Source organism: Ixodes scapularis, unplaced genomic scaffold (assembly GCF_016920785.2).
Source record: "Ixodes scapularis isolate PalLabHiFi unplaced genomic scaffold, ASM1692078v2 PGA_scaffold12__126_contigs__length_90152505, whole genome shotgun sequence".
NCBI lineage: Eukaryota > Metazoa > Arthropoda > Arachnida > Ixodida > Ixodidae > Ixodes > Ixodes scapularis.
In genome coordinates, this window is record NW_024609838.1 from 83,041,739 (window position 1) to 83,058,529 (window position 16,791).

The 16,791-nt window shown below is 45.2% G+C and overlaps 1 protein-coding gene across 2 annotated transcripts in view; it reads right to left on the reverse strand.

Annotated features, from left to right (window-relative positions):
- The window catches only part of LOC115329331, a 74,488-nt gene that overhangs the window by 38,926 nt on the left and 18,771 nt on the right, over positions 1-16,791 (reverse strand). The window lies entirely within an intron of this gene.

Below are 16,791 nucleotides of genomic sequence, written 5' to 3' on the forward strand. Positions count from 1 at the left end.
GCTACAACGACATTTCGTTATAGGCCATTTGTCTTCCAGAGGACGCTTGCAATGGGCATCGCGTACTACAAAAACCCCATATATTAAACGGGTTGTTAACTGTGTGGCCTAGCTGGGGCTCAGTAACGTCTGTGTTTCGCACGCAGCTGGCCCCTGCGAGCAGCTGGCGATCTTTTTCGATGATTTCGCAACGTCGACGACGGGCGCCTTAAAGGGCAACTCCGCTCCTTTTCCAGTAGTGCAAAACTATACAGTTCTCTTTGTTATCATCTACAAAACCCCCATGGCAAATATTACGACGGAATTCCGCCTAGAGGTTCATTAAAATCGCCGGTCAAAGTTTGACAAGCACGAATCCGCTGGTTTTGGATGAGACGTGCGGGCCAGACAACACTGCCCGGCTGCATTTCCGCTTCCTCCAAATTCCTTCTCCCGGCACGTCCGCGACGTCATCAAACATGTAAAGCTTCTTCTTCTTTTTTTTTTTCAATTTTGTTTTCTTTTTTGGTGAGAGCACGGGTGGCGCTAGCGCCGTGAAAGACGTGAGTGACGCGCTCGGCCGGCCCGGCGCTCGACTATTGATACTACTGATAAGCCGATCGCCTCGTTGAGCGCGGCTTGTGTTACATCGCATACTTTTGAACACCAAGTAAAAGGAGGAGAGGGAAGCTGCTTTTGTAAGAATTTTGAGTGACAGGTTAATCTTCTATAACCTTCTGGGAGGAGAATAGCGACGCCTGTGCTAATCCAGGAGGCACAAAGGAGGATCCTGATAAGAGGAGAGCTCCTTCTTCCCCTTGTATATCACGTGGGTGTACATGCTTAGTGATGCCGAATATACAATGTTGTCCGGCTTTGCCACGGTTTCGGTTTCAGTTTGTGATCATGGCTAGACTAAAATTACACGAAAAATATTTTATTTTTCGCGAAACAAAAGATTGGGGATTTTTTGAGTGCTTCAAAAAGCAAAATCGGCCACTATCTCAAAATTTTTTAAATTAAGCGGAGTTGCCCTTTAAGGCCCTGTCACACTGAGGCAACAGTTGGACAACTCTATCCGGCAAAACGGGAAAGTCGTGGCAACAACAACAGTCGGGCAACATGTTGCTACCGCCCGGCAACCGTGTTGCCAGATTTGTTGTCCGACAACCCTGCCACACCGCGCTGACGGCGAGGACAACACGGGGAACACTCCGCCATCTTGATTGTTTACCTACGTTCGTGTGCGACGCGGAATCGCTGGAAATATGACTCTACAAAGTGCAAGTGCGTTCGAAGGGCCAGGAATTACCACGGTACGACATCAACCAGTGACTGCGATTAGAAAACTTGACGCGGAGATTATTTTCCGCTCTTTATTTTATCAAAATGTTCTTCATTCGCTGACAAAGCAGATAGCCCTAACTGAGGAAAGTGACATCGCTGATATATTTTCGGGATTTACGCCAGCATATGAAGTGTTTTTGTCCGGTTCTTTCATGCAATTCATATGTCTACTGGAAAATTGAGGTAGGGCCGGCAGTACCCCAAAGCGTCTTTTGTAGCGTGGTGTTGAGCTGAACTGACAGTGCTTCAAAACTGCGACACCGACACATTCGGCCTTCATAACAATTGGTGGAATAAATATTTTTCAACGCTGTCTACTTGCCTACCGCCTGCTATATGATCGCTTCGTTCCCCCAAAACGTCCCGGGTATTTTGAAAACAAATCAGGGGTCTGGTAGTGGCTGTTTCCAAGTTCCAAGCATCAACAATCATGATCAGAATGGTCGTTTTAATGCTTAGGTTTTTTAATCTTTGGTTTTCTTGATTATTTTTATCATACTTCATCAGCGGGTGAGTAGGCATGTCAGTTTATTTTACTATCAGTAATGTGAGCTGGTCTCTCGGCAATACTAATTTCAAAACTAGTCTGAACGTTTAGCTGTGACCATTTCAAAAATCGCTTTCCGTAACTACGCAGCAAAAACATTACTCGAAAATATTTTAGCTGCACGCCAGCCGTAATTATTGTTAAATAACATTTTCCAAGCCTTTATTTAACTAACACGTTATTGATAGGGGACTAGCTCTACCATCGAAGCTATCTATGTTGTCGTGTTGCCGGCCTAAAATTCGCTCAGCCAGCGATGAGGGCAACACACGTTGTCCGACACAAGTTGCTGCTGTTTTTGTTGCCGAAAGCTGTCATACCGAGGCAACATTTTAGTTGTCGTCCATGTTGTCGTGCTGTTGCCGCGATGTGACGGGTTTGTCGGACAACATGGGGAGCCAGCAACAAGTTGCCCGACTGTTGGACAACGTGTTGTGTTGCTGTTGCCGTCGTGTTGCTTCAGTGTGACAGGGCCTTTACAACGCCAACTAGAACATTAACGACTAGACCATCAACACAACAGCGCTCACCCTCTCAACTCGCAGCCACCAGAGGCCACGTGATCTGGAGCCGATTAACTTCCACTAATGTTTAAAGAAGGGCGATCGAAAAGTTTCTCAGCGTGGCAGAAGATTCTGCCTCCTCTCATTTTTTCCTCCTCCCCTTTCCTGCTCTTTTTTCCTCCTTGCTTTTCACGTCCTTCTCGCACGAGTGCTAATGCGCTTACCGGCACCCGGACACAACCTTTGGAACTTTTCATGGTTCTCTGCTTCATTCCAAAACAACAGGGATTAGTCTGGCACGCTGGATATGAGCTCGGAAGGGGGCGGGCTATGGACCAACACGCGGCCCTGACGTCACGCAGCTGCGGTGGCGCTGTAGACGGCACTGCGCATGCGCAGACGCTTCACTTGACGCGAATTCGGTTTCTGCGCACGCGCAGTGCCCACACCTGGTCTGGGCAAACGCGGACGTGTTTGTAAACAGTGTGTCGGTCTATAGACTGGCTCGCTTTTCTTTTTCTTCTTTTTTGTACGCTTTCCCTGCAGCTCTAAAATACACTCAAATACTTCCGCATGTGGACACAACGTTACAACACCGCATATTTATCTCGAGTGAAGGGAACTTGAACATCACAGCAGTAGGCAAAAAAAAATAGGTGGGTATTTTTCTGAACTTTGAGCTCTACCCAGAGAGCTGAAAATTGGTCGTTCTAACAACGGCACACTGAAGAGTGATTGTATCGATATTTTGTTTTCTTGTTCAGAGTAAAAATCATTAGTAAATACAACTCGAAAATATTGCAGTAAAAGGGCGAACTACATAAAATTAGTTGAATTTCGACAATATAATCACATATCAAAATGAACACGGCCTTGCCATTTCTTTCGCGTAATATATATGTTCGTACTACAGGTTTTTTCTAGAGTGACGGCCGCCTCCTCGCAGACTAAGAAGAGTAAAAAGCAAACTTCCATGAAAGGTGAATTTGTTTATGGGATATGTCATGTGTATTCAGCCTTTGAAATAAATATCTTCGTGGTCAACAAATGTAACTGAAAACTCGACAGGCGACAGGCGACAGAGATATTGCGTACCAGCAAAGAGAGCGGGAAAGACGGTTATTTTATCGCAAAATCACAATTTTCTTCGGGAAAAATAGTCCAACTAGCGATAATAGCATTTGTAGAAATAAATGAACTGCGCAAAGGACGAGGACAGAGGTAGAAACGAGTACGACACACGGAGCGCAGACTTCCAACTGCTTGTTTGGCGCAGGCACACCAGTATATATAACAGCAGCAATCAGTTTGCGGCGAAATAAGGTTTAAACATGACCATCCAAAAAAGAAAATTCTTTGTGTGATAGCGAAAGAGATTGCATGCTTATGCAGTCGTGACCTTTCTTTTTAATGAAGTAGGCTTCTACGAATTTTCTCTCCGTTGCCCCATTTGGTCTTGCGAGAACACGTGTCCTTTGCAAATCAGGATGACAACCGCATTTCAAAGAATGAACTGGCAGATTTCCGCCTGTGTTGTTTTTTATCGACAGAAAGTGTTCACGTGCCCTCAGGTTGAAACAACGTCCAGTCTCACCAATGTATACTCGCCCGCAAGAAAGCGGAATTTCATAGATTACACCGGATGCGCATTCCGTGTTGCGCGTGCTGTGCTCCTTTTTGCATTTGTTGTTGGTCATTCTTGGATTCATCACCAAGGAAGTTGCAGAAGTTTTTAGGTTGTTCTGAGCACATTCTTAGAACCTTCTTAGGATATATTAATGTTGATTGGATGTCCTGGTTATGTTCTATGTCGTTCTCAGAACGTTCTAAGAATGTCCCCTAAAAAAACATTCCCCAAATGTAGCGATAAGTGCATGTGCCACATTCTGACAACGTTGATAGAATATCCTAGTGTAAATTTTCAACATTCCAAGATTGTTGCCTTTGTTCTTTTGAACATTTCCGGAATGTTCTAAGAACGTTCTCGTGCTACGTAAGTTGCTGAGTCTGCAAAAAAATAAAAGAAGCTATTTTGACTTTTTTTCATTAAACCTCGCGTGTTGATGAAACGATTTGTCGATGAAACGTCGTTCGACGAACCAATTGTGCCGCCAATGAGGGGCGACTACACCGTTAGAGCTTCGGGGAAAAAATTCTGCCAACTGCCGGGAGACTGGACACTACCCAAGAGTTACATCGGCTATTGTTTGCTTTGCAATATTCTCAGTTGTATAACAGCTGAGTTGTACCTCTTCACATATTTCAAATTCCTTAGTTTGTACTTGTCTACAGAATAAACTGTGTGTAATAAATTTCTAGGAGATTTCAAAACAATCCCTTGTGTCTCTTTGCCTTCCTTTTTGCAAATAGCTTGGTGAGTGCATTTGTAAACAGCTGGGCGAGTGCAACAATGGCCCAACATCAGCACCAATCACGGCCAACATTGGATCGGGTAGTGCTTCAGTATTGTCCAATATTACGCCGGTCTTTGCCAATGTAGGACCACCATTGGCTGGAACCATGGTTTAGCAATGGCCCAACATTGGCACCAATGATGCGGGCAACATTGGCAGTGACGATGGCTGAACATTGGACCAATATTGGCACCAATGACTGGGCCAGCGTTAGGTAGGGTAGCGCTTCGAATATTGTCCGATATTGAGGCCGTGTCTTTGCAATGTTAGGCCAATGTCGGACCACCATTGGCGTGCCGCCTCGGATATATATATATAATGGGAATGAGTAAAGATCGACAAGTGCAGCCGTAGTAGTATTGTGAACGCAGAGGGGAGAAGGTGATTATTGAATTTTTTGCATTAAAGTTAGGGAAAGGGAAAGAGAGCTGGCGAAAAATTGGGCCAGGAGCGGGGATTGAACCCGCAACCTTTGCCTGTCCGGGGCGACGCCTTCACCGATTACACCATCCCGGCCACTGGTTTCGGCGGACTCAATTTCTGACCAGCTCTCTGTGTACCCTTTAGTTTCGAATTCGCTTAACTGGGCAGACGACAACCGTTCCCTAGAAATCTTGAAAGACGGGCCCTTTCCGACATTTGCAAGCTGAGATGACGTGCCACGGCACTGCCGCATGCCGGAAATAGCGCGGGCCTGAAATCAGCAACGGTTGTCGTCTTTGTGTCTGTTTGCCTGCCCTTTTGCAAACACCTGGGTGAGTGCTTTTTTGTTGTTGAAGGGTTTGCTCCATGTTTTAAATGGGTTGATACAGTTCGAAACGCCTTAAATGAGTTTGATATGTCCAACCTTCGTTTATATCTAAATACAAGGTTGTTCTTTTAAGATGTACAGTGACAACATATAAATTATTTCACATTTCATACGATTGCGATAAAAAGGAAAACTACAAGCAACTATAGCACGATGGTAAAGAAACCCATAGGACGAGCTATAGAAGAAGCTACATTAAACCATAGAGGGAGCAGTAGATGGCAAAAGAAACCATAGGAAAATCCATAGACTGTTATAGCACGGTGTCTAAAAAGATCCATAGAATAAGCGCAGAGATCTATATGGCAGACCTTACAAGAAGCTATAAACGGCTAAAGAAGCTACCCAGGTAGCACGCCAGAGGAATGCCCAACTTGGGCAAAGGTCTGGCAAACATAAGGGCCCAACTTTGGCGCAGTTAGGTTTTTGCACCATGGCATTCATCAGTGCCAAAGTACGGTGCCTAACTATAGCCTTAGTTGGGCGATCCTATGGCATGCCAAAGTTTGGCTCTTCTCCGGTACGCCAGAGGAGTGCCAAAGTTGGAGCCATACTTGAGCCATAACTGCCATAGTAAATCCTAATTTGGGAATTCGGGGCGTGCCAAGGTTTGGCATTTCTCTGGTCTGCCAGAGGAGCGCCAAAGTTGGTGCCATACTTCAGCCATAACTGCCAGAGCAACGCCTAATTTCGGTATTTGGGTCGTGCCAAGGTTTGGCGTTTCTCTGGTCCGCCAGAGGAGCGCCAAAGTTGGTGCCATACTTCAGCCATAACTGCCAGAGCAACGCCTAATTTCGGTATTTGGGACGTGCCAAAGTTTGGCTTTTCTCGGGTCCGCCACAGGATTGCCGAAGTAGTGCAATACTAGAGCTATAACTGCCAGAGCGATGCCCAATTTGGGTATTTTGGACATGCCAAAGTGCGGCGTTGCTCTGGTCCGCCAGAGGAGCGCTAAAGTTGGTGCCAGATTTGAGCCATAACTGCCATAATAAAACCTAAACTGGGAATTCGGGGCATGCCAAGGTTTGGCGTTTCTCTGGTCCGTCAGAGGAGCGCCAAAGTTGGTGCCATACTTCAGCCATAGCTGCCAGAGCAACGCCTCATTTCGGTATTTGGGACGTGCTAAGGTTTGGCGTTTCTCTGGTCCGCCAGAGGAGCGCCAAAGTTGATGCAATAATTCAGCCATAACTGCCAGAGCAACGCCTAATTTGGGTATTTCGGACACGCCAAAATTTGGCGTTTCTCTGATACGCCACAGGAGTGCCGAAGTGTGCCATACTTGAGCCATAACTACCAAAGCAACGCCTAATTTCGGTATTTCAGCCTCGCCGAGTTTGGCGTTTCTCTGGTCCGCCACAGTTGTGCCAAAGTAAGTGCCAGACTTGAGCCATAACTGCCGCAGTAAATCTTAATTTGTCGATTCGGGGCATGCCGAAGTTTGGTTCTTTCCTGGCTACCCACTGAAGTGCCAAGTAAGTGCCAAAAGTGGTAAAGAAAACCGAGAGGCCAGCCCAAGTTTCGAATATCTCTGGTGTGTCACAGAAGTGCTCTTTTACGCGTCCCAGAAGAGAAATAAAATAAATAAGCGTTGGAAGCACGATAGTAAGATGTCATCACCTCCGTTCCCAAGCAGCACGGCAATACTTTGCAGTATCGTGCCAGTGCCGGCCGAAAGTCGGTTCCAATATCGCTCAACTGTCCAGTTTTGCACCACCGTTTGATACCCGGCAGGTATTGCCGTACAGCTGTTTCGCCCCGGCCTAGCGTTCAAGTAATATTGTCGAAAACTCTACGATGCGTCTGCTTCGTATTGGCCGAACGTCGTGCAAGTATGTGTACGTTGCATGTCATTTGTTGCATATCCAATCACTTATACCGACAAACAAATTTTTTTCGATCGCTCCCAGAAGTTTATTAAACAACTATCATTACACACAGTGTATTCTCAACATATTTACAAAGGTCACACTTCTCTGTAAAACGAAAAGCAAATTATAAAATACAATTAACACTGTCCTCATGCCAAGCAAAACTCATCACACGTAAAACCGCGGAGAATGAAAGGAAAGCAGGACGACTATCAGAATCATGCTGGCAGCGCACTTACTAATAAAAGAGCGATATCATGTAATCCTTGATAGATGCATAATCCAACTCAGGCACCCCACAAACACATTCGAGGAAGAAGGTTGCGCACATTCAACTGACGTCTCGTCGTCGGCGAAGAGCAGTTTTTGTCGAAGCGTGGCCAACAAACACATCACAAGTATTCCACGAACTCCGGTGCAAAAAATGACTGTTACCGAAAAATTGGCATGGACGTATTCCGACCGTTTACGACGAAAAAACACGGCCGCGTCTGCAACGCACGAAAGCAACAGAACACTGAAGAGCCCGGTTCGAAAACCGGACCTACGTGGCCTGCTTATTTCTATAACTAGGCAAACGGCGAAAACGACAGCCCCGGAGATCCCATCAGCGTGACAGAGAAAGTCACGTGACAAATTTTCGTCCAAACGTTTTTGTCCTACGCGTCCTATGTAGAGAGGTCATGCTGAGTCACGCGTTTCGCTTCATCCTTTTGATTTGCTTAAAGCGGCTGTCGAGCTCGCTGACAGCCACACGAAGACGCAAAACCAGGTGGGGAGGATTTGCAAAAGGCGAGGTCGAAGGGGCATCAACAACGCATAAAAGGAAAGGCCGCTTCTGCCGGTGACCTTGTCGCCTTGCCTAGCCTGTCAGCGTTCGGCTTCAAGTCCGAACTCGTCGACCCGCATGGACGTCAGGACACCAATTTGACATTGACAAGGCATCGACCTTGGAGGGGGATAAAAGGTGGGAACCGAGGAAGCTGCTGGAATCTTGGTTCATCCAGAACGACAAACGCGGAAGTGATTCATCGCTGGTAAACAAGAACCGTGGCCCCCTGCCGGACGTGTACACAAACTTTATGCCTAAATAGCCGAACTTTTTTGTGCGACTCTCACTCGCTCTGTGCTCTACTGAAGATGCCTCCCGCATTGGAGGCGCAACGTTTAATTAAATTGTTATTTTTGTTATGTCAAGCCGTTTTTGTTATTACAAAAATTAGGAGCGCAACCGGGACATTTTCTCCCGTGAATGACGATCGGGTGCTTGGACTCCGAAGCAGCACTTTCGGGGTTTATTTGATGTTCTCGGAGTCGGTCGTTGAGGCATCGCCCCGTTTGCCCGATGTACATGGTCCCGCAGGACAGGGGGATCGCGTACACTTCCTTCGCTTCCTCTCCTTCCGCCAAGATTTCTCTTTCCGGTACTCCCACGGAGCGGGCGGGTTTCGAGGTTGAAGCCGAAAATAAAGTTCGCTCTTTCCACTTTTTTTTGCGTTTCCTCCTCTCCTGCCCTCCTTTCCTCCCTTCACCGCCCTCCCCCGAGGGGCCAACGCGGAGAATGGATTAGGAGACGCCTCCGTTAATCCGGCATAACCCGCCGTAGAGGGGGCGTGCTGCTTGACTAAAGATTATCTCGCTGCACAAAAAAAAAAAAAATAAATAAATAAATAAATAAATAAATAAATAAATAAAAATAAAAAAGAAAAAACGTCGCGGGCAGCGATTTAATGCGCTTTGCCGGATGCGTAACGCTTCGCCCGCCTTGAACAAGCTGGTATGCATTGGACTAACATTTTTCGAAGCGCGGCAGGTTTAGTGTAGGTCCTATCATAATGGTCCTGCAAGACTTCGCTGTCCGCCACAAGCTAGCCAATAATTCAAGGACATAACGACGGCAGCGTATTCAAACAGTGTAAAATAAAATGTATATAATATTTATAAGAACACCATCGTCTTCACTGCTTGGCTTTCAAATTTTTAGCGCCGCAAATAATCGTAATCAAAATATTTTTATAATTGAAGACCCCTCGTCGTGCATCGAACCCAAAATTACGCTTACGTGAAACATGATTCGGCGCGGAAGCAACTCGAGTCACCGTAATTTTTTTTTTTTTTTTTTTTTAACGTGGATTTTGTTTTTTAATCTAACTGAGGTACCACTGGCAGAACACGAATCGCATACTTGGAAGGATCTGAAAACTCATATAGCTGGTTGAGTGAATGCAATACTATCGCATTCGTTGAAGCTCGATTTGTTGATTCGAACTTCAACAAATCACACGCACCCATTCTCCCTATTTCTGTTTACCCAGTCATAGTCGTTCCCTCACGATGCAATACGAGTACAAGTAACGGCAGTTTATGCAATGTTGACGATACACAGCCGTGATCGCACGGTTTTTAGAAGCGCTATAGAACGAGCACAAGCGTCTAATTTCGGTACAGTGATTGATTTCTGTCTTCCCGCCGTGACACCACATGACAAAAGCGATTTCGTTCCGTCTGTGAAACTAGGAACAAAGGAATCAAGATATAATCCCGTAATGAAACAACGCGAAATGGATCTCTGCAGCCAATACCCAACCGTTCGCGAGGTGACTGGGCAAAAGCATATATTACCTCCGTGCCTTTACCCTCTGCGCACCGCCAGAGAGAGTCATACAAACTCCTTTGCGCTATTATCAACACGATTGCGTTTGCAAGCCGGTAGGATTCGTCCCTTCTGACTTTCATAACTCTCTATGAAACCAGAAAGGTAGATACTTTTCTCCATTGGGTTGGTTTGCCCGGGGCCTCCAGTTATTTACGGCCAAAATCACACTAGAGGCGCTTCAGCAATGTTCACTCTGGTCGACGCACGTGCTCCTTAAAAATGCCTGTCGTCAACCCTTTCCCAAAAAAAATTTGGTTGTGTGTGTGATTATACAGCCTAGAACTTGGTCTGCCTCACAGGGGCGACGAGTCTCCCAGCTGTAGATGAGAAATTTAGCCAGTGCGGTACAGCCGCTAGCCTGGGGTCTTTAACGTGCATCACGCAGTAGTGCTACACGACCGCACGCCGGTACGATGCTCATCCAGATCGAAACGGGCAGGGGTGGGGCTCGAACCCAGGATCCCTGGGTTCTGCAGCGAACCCTTTCCCAAAAGATACTTGAAGAGCCAATCTTAGAGACCGACGGATAACGAGGCCTTAGACCTCAAAGAAATTATAACACAAATTTGGCGTCGTCATTCCCAAACTGGTTGCCGGACGAAATCCAGGGTTGGTAATAGTAACATAAGATACGTACGGCAGAATTCCCTGCCATAAATAAAACGATTTGGCTAACGCCAATGTAACGCGAAATAGGTGCATAGTGTTTTGCGATAGGAAGCGTAAACCGAAAAAAAGGAAAAAGAAAGAAAGAAAGAAAGAAAGACTGAAGAAAAGGAGAAATTAGAAAAAAAACCTCAGGTGACTTGGCCAAAAAAAAATTCTGTTCATGTGATTTTTCTTGTCACGTGACCAAAAAAAAAACGAAAACAAAAAATAACACGAGAAAAAAAACCATCCCCTGCCCGGTTTCGAAGCTAGGCCCTCTTGATCGTGAAACTAGCGCGCTATTCGTTGCGCCAACATAACTTTTTTTTTTCTTTCTTTATTGCAAGTTGCGCCAACATAACTCTCCCTGTAATGCTCACGCATTCCCACATCATAGGCGAAAGCTTAGGTGCCTTCGCAGTTTTTCATGCATGTGTTATTTTTATTTGTGGCAAGAGTTCACGTCCAGAATGCTTTTAGAGTTTTCGACCAAAACGAGTTTTCTTCTTCCGAGTCACCTTCTAGAACCAGTAGACCGCACTGGGTCGTCCGGCTAATCAAGCAGCTATTTGCAAATTCTCTGGCGTGCCCGTCCTCGGATCCGAGGTCGCCGTTTGACAAGCTTAACTTTCTTCCACCTTTTAGCCGAAACCCCACGGCAGCTTTGTTCCGTCCCCACTCCCTCTCGAGAGGATGGCTCGCCCCGAGGCTAATCCCATTCTCTAAACCTCTTTTCATCCAACGCTTGACCTTTCCCTCCCCGTCCCCCAGCTTCGGGACAGAAGGTTCTTCTCTGCAGAACGTCCCGTTTGTACAGCGGCCTTTAAAGTTCAAAGATTGTCCTGACTTTATCGTCCCTTTTGTGTCTCCACTTTTTAATGTTTAAAAAGTATCAACACACTCAAATAGTACAATTTCCGGGATTTCATTTCCATCCCCCAAGTGTGATGCGGGAACCGCGCCATAGAGCCACGGTCGTTTCCGCACTTCGTTATCGCTAGGATTTGACAGTGCTCAATCACGATGCAAGACACGCACAGAGCCACGCTCGCTTTTGCAATGCGCCGCCTAAAGGGGTGTCCAAACAGGACACGACTCCGACAAATCGTGAAAATTGAAGCGGGCTTGAAGCGGGCGCGTCCGCTTCAATTTTCACGATTTGTAGGAGTCGTGCGTTTTGTAGTGTCCTGTTTGGACACCCCTCAATAATGATATATCTTGTTGAGACGTGCGCACAGCACTTTCTGTAAAGGCGGATTCACACCGGGGATAGCAGTCGCGCGATCCAACTAAATCGCATCGCAAAAAAAAAAAGAAAAAAAAAGTAATTAGTTGGTCAATTTGGCGTGCGCGATGAGCGAGTCCAATGCCTTCGTTGGCGAGTCGCGTCTCAAAAACTCTCGCTCCGAACGCCGTTGGTTGGCTCGGCCTCTCCGCGACTAGAGTGCATCGCAAAACGTCGGGTCAGCAAGCGACTGCTCAAAACCCGTCACTTTTTGCCCGCGATGGTCGCTTTTGCGATGAAAGTTATGGCGCGACTAGATCGCGTCGCTGGCGTGAACGCGCCATAATGTCGAACCAGTCTCACGGCACGTCCCGATATTGGCTTGTGTGCCTACGCGCGAGTAAAACATCTGGCACAATTTGCGTTTGCAAAGCCTGCTCCAGCCGCGTCAAAACATTCAGCCAACCTTTGGACTGCAGAAATCAAGAGACAACCAAAATAAGATAAAGTTGCCAGCCGAATAAAACTTGATTTCTATTTAATTAAGATGAAGACCACCCGCGTACATCAAATACCTCATCAGCCGAACTCCAAGGCAGTAAGCCTACTTCTGGCATTTGTTTGGCAGCTTTGGCCCGTCGCTGCCAGATCACAGCCAAACTATCGGGAAGCGAAGCCTAACTTGGGCACTCGCTTGGCGACTTGGGCCCAAAGATGCCAGATCTCAACCGAACTACAAGGTAGTAAGCCTAACTCTGGCACATCTGTGGCGATTTTGGCCCGAATGTGCTAGGTGACAGCCGAACTGTCAAAAAGTGAAGCCTAACTTTGGCATTAGTTTGGCGATTTTGGCCCGAAAATGCCAAAGCTCTGCCGAACTACAAGGTATAGTAAGCCTAACTCTGGCACACCTGTGGCGATTTTGGCCCGAATGTGCCTGGTGACAGCCGAACTGTCAAAAAGTGAAGCCTAACTTTGGTATTAGTTTGGCGATTTTGGCCCAAAAATGCCAAAGCTCTGCCGAACTACAAGGTAGTAAGCCTAACTCTGGCACATCTGTGGCGATTTTGGCCCGAATGTGCCAGGTGATAGCCGAACTATCAAAAAGTGAAGCCTAACTTTGGCATTAGTTTGGCGATTTTGGCCCAAAAATGCCAAAGATCTGCCGAACTAACGGGCAGTAAGCCTAAATCTGGCATTTGTTAGGCGATTTAGGCCGGAAGATGCCAGATAATAACCGAACAACTCGGCAGCGAAGCCTAAGTTTGGCACTTGTTTGGCGAATTAGGGCCAAGATACCCAGACTGTTGCCAAGGGAGGTCAGGTTTGGCACTACTTTGGCTTCTTCGGGCTTTTTAATGCCCTAAACTGCCAGACGCAAGCCAAGTTTTGGCCCAGAACTCGGTGCTGCCTGGGTATAGACGGCATCCTTTCTAAAAAGACTCATAGAGTAAACCATACACAATTCTATAGCATTCCATTGAAAAAAGCTATAAACAGCCATAGGGGAGACAATACGAGAGGTTGTAGACAGCCATAGAAGCGGCTACAGCTAATGGACCTTTTCCACATACCGACGGCACCAGGCGGTGGCTGCACGAACTAAAAATCGAGGAAGTGACCTACCTGCGCTACCAATCGATAATGGGAGCTACGCTACCAGTTTCTTCGCTCTCTGAGCAGTGGCGCCTGCCCAACGCAACTTGAAAGAGGGGCATCCGTGGCGTCCACCGAAACGTCGTGTTTTCCTTTTCGTCGACGTGCTTTTTTTGTGTAACACAATTATATATATGCTGCAGTTACGTGTTCTACTCGCTGATATACAGCCTCCTTCCGAATTTTCCTCGATTTTTCGTTCCGACTTCCGCCGCTTGGCATCGGGCGCTCGCCCGTGCGCAGAACGCTTCTCGGAAAAGGTCCATTGGGCCAATTTTCCGGAAAAAGGCTCGCAGATCACATGCTTAGAGTGCCAGTACTCTTACCATATAGGCACTTGTTCTGGCGTTCCGGAAGAGTCACGTGTTGCTTCACGTAAAACCTGGCGCTCCCAGACATGTAAAACAGCCAAGTCTCGAGGCAGTCAGGGCACCGAACGAAACAAAGATCTAGATGTAGCTGCAATGCTGGTCAGCATGAACGCCAAACTAGACACCCTATTAAACTTAAAAGAAACAGTGGATGCCATGGAACAATCACTTCAGCACATGTCGGCGAAATATGATGCAGTGCTAAAGCAAATGGATGAACACGACGGGGAATAAAAAACTTAAAGAAAAGGGTGACGCAAATGGAAAAAGCGGAACCAACACCGGAACCAACAAACAAAAAGTTCACGACCTTGAATGTAAGAGCCGCAGGCAAAACCTTGAAATACACAGGATCCCCATAAGCGAACAGAAAAACCTTTTCGATAAGATAAATGACATTGCAAAGCAACTGGAAGTGCCCGACTTGACAGCAGATCAAATCATGGTCATGCATCGGCTACCCTCGCGCACTCATAAGACACCCGGAATTTTGGTTCGGTTTTCAAATCAAGCAACTCGGGATCTGCGGCTCGAGAAACGAGTGAACTTAAAGCGACTTCGTAGCAAAGCGTACATCTTGGAAAACTTAACAAACCAGGATAAAAGACTTCTTTGGGAAACGAAAGAATGCGCAAAGGCAAGACGGTACCAATACGTTTGGTACAAACATGGAAAAGTACTGGTAAGGGAAAAGGATGGGGCGCAAACACATGTAGTGAAAACTCTAGATGACTTGCAAACACTTGTGTAGTTTTTCGCTGCTGGTAGTTTTTTTTTCTTTCTTTTACTATGAATGACAAGACTCTTTCTTTAAGAAGTGAAATCGAATTTGTTTTCAAGAAGCAACCAAAGGCGCCACTTTCTTTCACCTAAATGTGCAATCGATACGGAATAAATTTGATGACTTAAACATATTTCTGGATGGTTTTAATTTTCTTTTTGGTGTTATTACGCTCAGTGAAACATGGTATAAAATATCGAAGAAGTAGATAGGCTTGAGAATTACGAAATATTTAGTGCAAACAGAACCAATAAAGTAGGAGGTGGAGTATGTATACATGTAAAAAGAGGTATTGAGTGCAGACTTATAAGTGACTTTACAGCTATTACAAGTGATTATAAAATACTAACTTTACAACATGCAAAAACCGCTTTTTCTGTTGTCTATCACCCGGCAAGTGGTAATATATCCTCCTTTCTTGAGTTTCTCAACATGTATTTTAAGTTTCTTGGTGCAAACAAATTGACTGTCTGTTTTGGAGGTGATTTTAACATAGATATGCTTGCGTCGTCCTCACATAAAACTGAACTGCTGACTTTATACCAGTCATACGGACTCTTCAACATCATATCCCAGCCTACTCGCATTTCACCCCGAAATACGGCGTTGTTGGATTTATTTTTAACAAATATTTCAGAAACGGACGTAATTGCTGGAGTGGTTGGGAAACTATTAGTGACCACCTTCCAATATATATGCTTGCAAATGTAGACTACAGCTAAAAAAAAACTATGTGATCAGATTTATTTTAGGAATATAAGCGCTAAAAACCTTGATCTTTTTGAACAACAGATAAGTTCCGAAGTCTGGAGTGCGACTGTCTAGCGTGTCTGCTGACGAAGCATTTGATTGTTTTCTTGAAAGGTTTAAAATATATAACCGCTGCTTTCCTTATGAATTGCATAGGGTTCCTCGAAAGACTCGTAAACCCTGGGTTACACCCGAAATAAAAAAAAAGATAAATAAGAAAAATAATCTCTACCACAGATTCGTGCACACTAAAGATGTTAACATCTTGGTTGCACTTAAGAAACTTAGAAATCAATTAACAAAAACTTTAAGGCAGGCTAAACGCGTGTATTTCAATAATTTATTTAAATATGACAAGAGAACCGAGGTAGTATGGAAGAAAGTTAAGGAGTTAACAAAACAAAGGTGGCATGCGGATAAAGTAACGGAAATAAAAATCGAAGGCATCGTTGTAAAAGGGGTTGCTTTGGCCAAATAGTTTAGTGATCATTTTGCTACACTTTTCCAGAGTGTACACTGTGCGGATGCCGTTACGTATGTCCAGAAGGTTTCACATAGCATGTTTCTGTCTTCAACTGACGAACATGAAGTATTTTCTCTTTTCCAAAGCTTAAAAAATAGTAAGAGCTCCGATATACATGATTTTCAAATTAAACCTATCAAGTATGTTTTGGGGCGGATTGTTCCGTGTTTAACATATATTTTTAATCTAGCAATCGAGAACGGAACTTTTATCCGCAAAAAAATGCAGGTAGCGAAGGCATCTGTGCTATATAAAGCTGGAGATAAAAACAACCTCGAAAATTATAGACCAATTTCTGTCTTGCCGATATTTTCAAAAGCTCTAGAAAAAATAATACATCACAGGCTGTACAGTTTCTGCGAAAAGCTTTCTATTTTAACGCCCTGTCAATACGGATTTAGAAGGGGTTTCTCTACCGAACTTGCCTTGTTAAAACAAAAGGAATTAATTTTAAACAATATTGAAAAAAATGTATTAACACTCGGAGTATTCATAGATTTTTCAAAGGCGTTCGACCGTATTAATCATGACACGTCACTTCAAAAGCTGCATATCTATGGCATTCGTGGCGTTGCTCTAGATATGATTAGAAGTTATCTTAGTTATCGGTACCAGTGTGTTGAAATAAATAAAAAAACAATCGGATCTTAGAAAACAGACTGCCGGCGTACCGCAAGGGAGCATTTTGGGACCACTTCTTTTTGATCTATAC